We start from the raw sequence: 7,256 nt of genomic DNA, 5'->3' as shown, positions 1-7,256 counted from the left end.
TTTTGTCTCGCCTGCAAAGCAGAGCAAGACTACAGGCGCCGCTTTCCTGACCGCAGCGGCACCGGTGTCAACATTAAAATCTTAAGGTTAAGTTTTTGAAATGACATCATAACTTAGATATATGGACCTAGTTCATGAAACATGGATATAATGGTAATAGTATTACTGCACATATTGCCCAAGTTTTAGGTCACATGACCAAGGTCAAAGGTCATTTAGGGTCAATGAACTTTGGCCATATTTTGTTGAATAACCATCATAACTTTGAAAGTTTATGGATATAATGAATGAAATGTTGATTTTAGGGTAATCAAGTATCATTGCTCATCTTGCACAAGTCTGGGTCACTTGATCAAGTTCAAATGTCATTTAGGGTCAATGAACATAGTATTGTATTATTATGTGCATGGTGCTTTTTCTGAATAAATATGTTATAGTCGTTATCAGAGTCAGCACTGCTGCTATTTTTAATTGCGTAATGCAGGCGAGACTGCCAGAGGTGCTCCACTTGTAATATACTGAAGGGTCATTCTAGTATCTAAAAAAATATTCACAAATTATGAAAGTCCTGCCTCAACCATGCTTTGGCCCACACCCATGAAAGAATGAACACAGATATACAGTCTGCATACTGTCCCCATGCTCATTTGACACTAACTACCCAATCAGAATAGAAAAATATATTACAAAATTTTTTATTGATGTTAACATGTTTAGAGCATCACTGCCATTCACTTTCCAACAAGTACATTTGCAGTGCGATGGTAATAATCCAATCACCATGTTTTTTTCTGAACCAAAAAATCACATATTCTGTTCAAGATTGCAAGGCAGCAGACAAAAAGGAAGTGGTTAGGAATTAGGACAAAGAATAAAGTACCAAATTCTCCAAATAATAAACATCTTGAGATATTTGATGTGTATTTCAAGCTTGGTATAGTGGCACCTTAACTGAGCAGAGTTAGAATTTTGGGACGAACATAATTATACAAATCAAAGTGTTTGAAATAGCCCAAGTGCTCATACATCTTATATCATTCTTATAACATTTTGGTGCTGTGAACTTGGCTATGTTTGAACCATATTGATAATTGCTCAGTATTAGTCATTTTCACAATTTGCTTCATATTTCTTTTTTGATTCCTGTTGCTTGTATTTGTCATAAATATTCCTCACCCAAGAGACCCACTTTACATGGACAAAGAATTGATATTAACAAAATGCATTTTCTGAAAATGATTGAGAATCTGTCCTATTCCTGATAGTTTGTAAAGTGTGAGGTACTTGTAAACATTTAAACAAATGACAGAAAGGCATGAAACCATAGAATATTAAATCTGTACCATACTGCAACAGTGTAATAAAAAATGATAAATGCAACATTGCCACTGTAACCTATATCTGGACAGACTGTTTAATCTTATAAATATTTGAGAATACTTTCGATATATTTTGCTGTCACAGTGGTATTCTTTTTCGTACTTAAAATATTGCTATAAATTTGTTCTTGTTTGTTTCTTCATTAATAGTTTGAAATTCTCATTTTTTTTTGTGTATGCCTTGCCATTATTATATTTACATGTATGCCATGAGTTGATCAATTTTCTTGTATGCCATCAGCATCTTCAAGGGGACAGATGTATGAATATTATTGGCAAAAAAAAATTTAGATATGAAAGCATACAAAATATGAAGCGGTTTATATTTATATGCAAAGGACACTTTATTTTCTTATTATTTACAGTGTATCATATACCTTTTTTCTTCCTCTTTCATCTTTTTAATATCTTAATGGCAGTGTGTGCTGTTCTTAAAAAAAAAATAAAACAGTAACTTGTTAGGATGATTTAGCATTAAGATCATTTTATCATAATTCACAAGTAATTGGATATCATATGTTTTGTTGTGCAGTTTAGATAAATGCAGATGTCTTTGTGGAGTGAAAATGAATAAGTATAATTCAGTATACCTGACTGGATAATCACACATCCACAATCATATAATTGTAGAATGTGAGAAAGAGAAAGCTGTATTTTTTTTTGGCCAGGATTAGCAAAGAACTTGTGTGAATCCTCTCTTGGAGGCCATTTTTTCCTGTATATCAACAAGTAGTTGGAAAGTTTCATGTTATCCAATCTCCCAAAGCCATTTTCTGTTCATTTACTTCCCAGTGTCTACAATGTTCATTTGAAATGAATTTTTCTTACATGTGACATTGAGAGTCCTGTGCAAAACTTGAATACTGTGACTGTACCTTTATATTCATAAATTTGATTACCCTGTTTGGAAAATCCTTTCAATACCAAGGAATGGTGTGAAAGTGAGTTTAACCTTGTGTAATTCAAATATACCAGGGCTCTTTGATAAGATACACTTTGAACAAGTAGGGGTCTTAGTAAACACTTGAATTCACATTTAACAGAATATATACCTTTGTGAGACATCCCTGAGTAGGTTTTGATTGTATGTTGACTGTGATATTTCTAAAAATGAAGAATAAGTGTATTTGGAGGTTTAAAAAGACAAAGCTATTTCTATTCAATTTGTATGATAAGCATTATTGCATCATTATTTCTAAATCACTTGATAAATATCAATGAACTTACTAAGTTGTTTACCTGTTGTACATGTTTACTTTGTAAAATTACTGCCAGAGTGCCTGATTATATCAAATGTGTGAAGATAAACAAATATTATTATTCATGTGCTACGAACAAGGATTCCCTTATAGTATAAACAGTAGTGTTTATAAGTTAATGTACCCCACCAGAAAATGAACATATTTAAAGTGTTCCAAGTTCTGCCATGTTTTTATAATATAATTGTGAAGACAGGTGATGAAATATATTACATTCAATGAAGTTTGTTTTTCTGGGATCGCTGAGTACTGTAGAGTTGTATACTTGTACCCGGCATGAAGGAGTGCTTTTTGTGGTGGGGTTCACTAACTTTTAAGCACAACTCTACTTCTTTTATACCCGATATTGATCACTGTTCATGAACATATCCAATAATTATTATTTGTAAGATTTTTGTCATATTTGAACTTGATGTGACCAAAGATTAAAATATAAAGCCAGTCACATAAATGAAAGACCAAGTCTACTCTTACACAAAGTTTATTTAATGAGAAAATTAACATCAGCTCCCTCATTTGAAAACACATATGATGTGAATATCACTATTTGCGCTACTGAAAAATGCCATAACTCTCTAATTTTTCACCAAAATTTTGATGCAATTTAGTGATATATCCTTGTTTAATTTTCTCCATTCATCCAAATAAAATGTTTTGTATGGTTTACTTGGTCCGTAAAGGTTATGTCTTGCCGAATGAACTTCCCTTTAACCATAACTTGAATTATTGAGTCCTATGAAATGGAATTACAATATCTTTGACCTGGGGTCTGTTGCATCAAACTTTGTGATCAATTCCAACAATAAGAATTTAATTTCAAGCCTCTAATTAATTCCACACCGAGTTGTGTTCCTTTTTTATAAGTTACATTGACTCTTAACATTTTATTTTTGGTGCAGGAGGCCCAGAGTGTACGTTACAAACAGTCATAATGCCATTTTGTTTATGCTTGATGTTATTCAATTTTTTTTCAATTCTTTTTTATTTCATTTCCATTCAAAACATAATACAAAGTTATATAAAAAACAATACAAATCAAATACAATTTTATAGAAGGGCATTCTTACTTCGTAAAAAAAAAAAAACAGTATAATATAGAGCATAAATGGATATGGAAATGAGGGGGATCCACTAAAAAGCAAAGCTTGTAAAATTGTGGATCCCCCTTGGAAAAGAAGAAATTATAGTCGACTTACTATATGCGTACATGCATGTATTACAGGAAAGAAAAAGAGAAAAAGAAATCATATTGACGGAAACATAAAAACTGAACAAATGCAAACCTTTTCACACAAAGTTATGTTATTATCTGGGGCCCGTAACTCAAAGCTTAGCAATGATTATAGAACAATTTAAATACAATTAATTCCATTTACTACAATGTACAATCAATTATTATTATGTTATTATCTGGGGCCCATAACACAAAGCTTAGCAATATTCATAGAACATTTTTCTACGATTGATTCCATGTACTACAGTGTAGAATCAATCTTGAAAATAAAGCGTACGATTAATTGCTAACCTTTGTGTTACGGGACCCTGATGAAATATGTTAAAGTATTTGGGTGACGGGGATGGTATAAACATTTTATTGACTTTCTAGTTTTAGTTTACCTATTCTGTATTAGGATTACATAAATATACATGTATGTGCTTTGGGCTGACAATGACCATGACATTAATGGCATTTCTTGAAATTTTTCTTTTAAACTCTAAAATGTATTAAGTGGAAGCAGACAAAGTGAACATTTTTACCTTATTATTATGTATTGATGTGTGTAAACCCATTTTTAGCCCAATATTGTACTTGTCCATTAAAGAAATTCCACATTTTCTAAATTTGATATTTCACTTTTCTTCATTTGGTGTTTGTCTTTCAATATCAATACATTGAAATTTACCCCAAATGGAAGAAATTCCATTTGATTTGTAGGAATGCGAATGATTATCAAACATCATTCATTAAAGCCCTACAATGTATGTTCTGTATGACAACTCTTACACTTATAGCCTAGATGTTTGATAGAATATAAATTATTACATCCTTACATATCAACAGAAATCAACTTTTATCTTGATCTGGGGAAACTTCAAAATCTGTCATCTTTATTTTGATGCAAGTATGAAGCATTATTTGTTATTGTACAGTAATGATGAAATACATGTATAAGGTAGTAATTTAGCATGCAAAAAATGATCAAATTCCTTTTCTGCAGAGAAAATTTTGGTTTGATTAATAAGATATTGCGTGTGAGGGATCCTTATACAAGAAACAAGAGGAACCCAAGCCAAATGAAAGTTTCATTAAGTGGAAAAGGGGAAACAAATTGGGGAAGCATATACTCTATACTTGTATATATACATGTGACAGTTTGAAGAAACTTTAAACAAAGATTGCCAAGTCTTGAATTTCGAAAGTTGTAATCACTATTACTTCGGTGATTTTAAATTGGCAACATAGGTGATGTCAATGTGATGCAAGGTTCAGATTGTTCCAAAATGAAAATAATTGTTTTTAATAATAATGATATAAGTAGGCCCAGGGAAGTCACTGGAGTTCTGAAAACTGAAGTATCCTCCCATTTGCTCTGCTCCTGGTTACATGAATATTGCTCTGGTTATAACCTCTCAGAGGGCATAGGGTAAGATAAGTTTTGAATAATGTAAATATCGGATTAGGGTTTATTTAGTTTTGGAGGTTAAGGTTAATGTTTGGCTTAACGTGTAGACATTCAATCAGAGCAATTCTCGCCAGAGCAAATGTCACAGAACCCTGCTCCTTGAAAAGAAAAAGTAATTTGCCGTTGACTTAAGACCACCAAAGTACATTATCTCAAGTATAAGAAATGGAAAAATACCTTTTCCGCCTTACCTCTCTCTCGCTAACTTCGCGAGCTCAACTTACTTATACTCTCACTATAATGGGTCCCCCACTTTTTAGACAAAAGACTCAGTAGATATGCTACAAATTGCAATTTCAAGCAAGGAATGCAATTGCTCCATTCTGTTGGGCCAGGGGGGGGCACCCCTGGCTTGCAATTCGCCCCCCCCCCCCCACACACACACACATACTTTTCAGGGTTGACGCCCTAGCAAACATGACAAATTACCAAAGCATAAGATTCTTTAATGACATGTACATGTAATTAAGAGAGACAGACGTGACTAGGGATTCAGGGAGAGAGAGAAAAAAAAGAGGAAAGTATTCTATGAGGATGGCTGGAAAGCAGTGGCGTCGTGAGCCAACAATAACATTGTTAGGCGACCGAGCACAGTTTTTTTTTACCTTTACACAAAACTAATTTTATGATAGATTTTGACATTAAATTCAGAATATGATATTTGCCATCTTTCTATCCATTTATTTCCTTTTTTACATCTTTTCGCAGTGTAAATCTTGTGGGCCGGGCCCGGGGGGGCCACTTACATTGACGAGTGGATACCATGCGCGACCAAAAAAAACACGTAAAAAGGATGTCCTTTTCACGATAGGGCACGTTACGTACGTAACGTGATAAGGGTGTCAAAAACACAAAAATAATGAAAAAAGGGTATCTATTTCGCTAGGAAAATTACGTGTTTAGGGTCGAATTTGCGGGGATGATAAAACAAAATTATAATGTTTTGCAAATGATGTCCTTTTGCCCCAACACTTCGTGTTTAGAGTCCGATTTGCGCGAGGTGTAGAAGGTGGGGTCGTACTAAACCAAATAAAGTAAAGCAGACGACCGAAGGACCCGTAAACAATAAAACATTCCTGTACTTGCTTAGGGGTTCATTTCAGGGAATAGTGCCAAGAGTATCATTTTGTTTCCAATACTTGTTAAGGGTAGGGTTTCACACGCCAATACTTGTTAAGGGGTGCATTTTCAGAATATGGAAATAACGTGTTTAGGGTGCTTTTCGAGACCCCATGGTCGCGCATGGTATCCACTCGTGAATGGAAGTGCCCCCCCCCGCGGGGGGCCGGGTCGATCAAGCTACTAAATTCAGAGTTTCACACTGATTTATATTTTATAACGAGGTGGCCGTGGCTGTCATCGTCATATTGGGTAAATTTGTCAGTGGCGTAACAGCTAGGGGGGGCAGCATTGGCGGCGGAAGCCAAAAATTTTAGGAGGGGACAACCAAAAATTTTTTGAAAAGCAAAAAAAAAAATGGTTCTCCAGCCAAAAATTTTAGGGGGGACGTAGGAAAATAAATTGACAAGCAAAAAAAAAACAAAAAAAAAAAAAAAAAAAAAAAAAAAAAAAAGGTCATCAACAACAGATTTAGGGGGGACCGTCCCCCCTCCTCAAATTTAGGGGGGACACGTCCCCCCCGCTTCCGCCGCCTATGGGGGGCAGGCTGCCCCTTGGCGGATTTCACCAGGGGAAAAACGGGAAAGGGGGAAGAATGGGATAAAGTGAAAAGAAAACTAAGAAAAAAAAATGTAAAACGTAAAGAAAGCAGGGGGGGGAAATAGAAAATAAATGAGAATGGGAGAATTAAAGAACAATATTACTGAGAAAGAATTAAAAATAGATTAAAAGATTTTTTTTAATTGACAGACAGAAACGGGAAATGAAGGTAGAATATTGAATGAGCCAAAAGCTAAGTTGGAATTAAAATGAAA

Source organism: Lytechinus variegatus, chromosome 2, assembly GCF_018143015.1.
Source record: "Lytechinus variegatus isolate NC3 chromosome 2, Lvar_3.0, whole genome shotgun sequence".
Lineage (NCBI taxonomy): Eukaryota > Metazoa > Echinodermata > Echinoidea > Temnopleuroida > Toxopneustidae > Lytechinus > Lytechinus variegatus.
Note: the sequence above shows the minus strand (reverse complement) of the source record.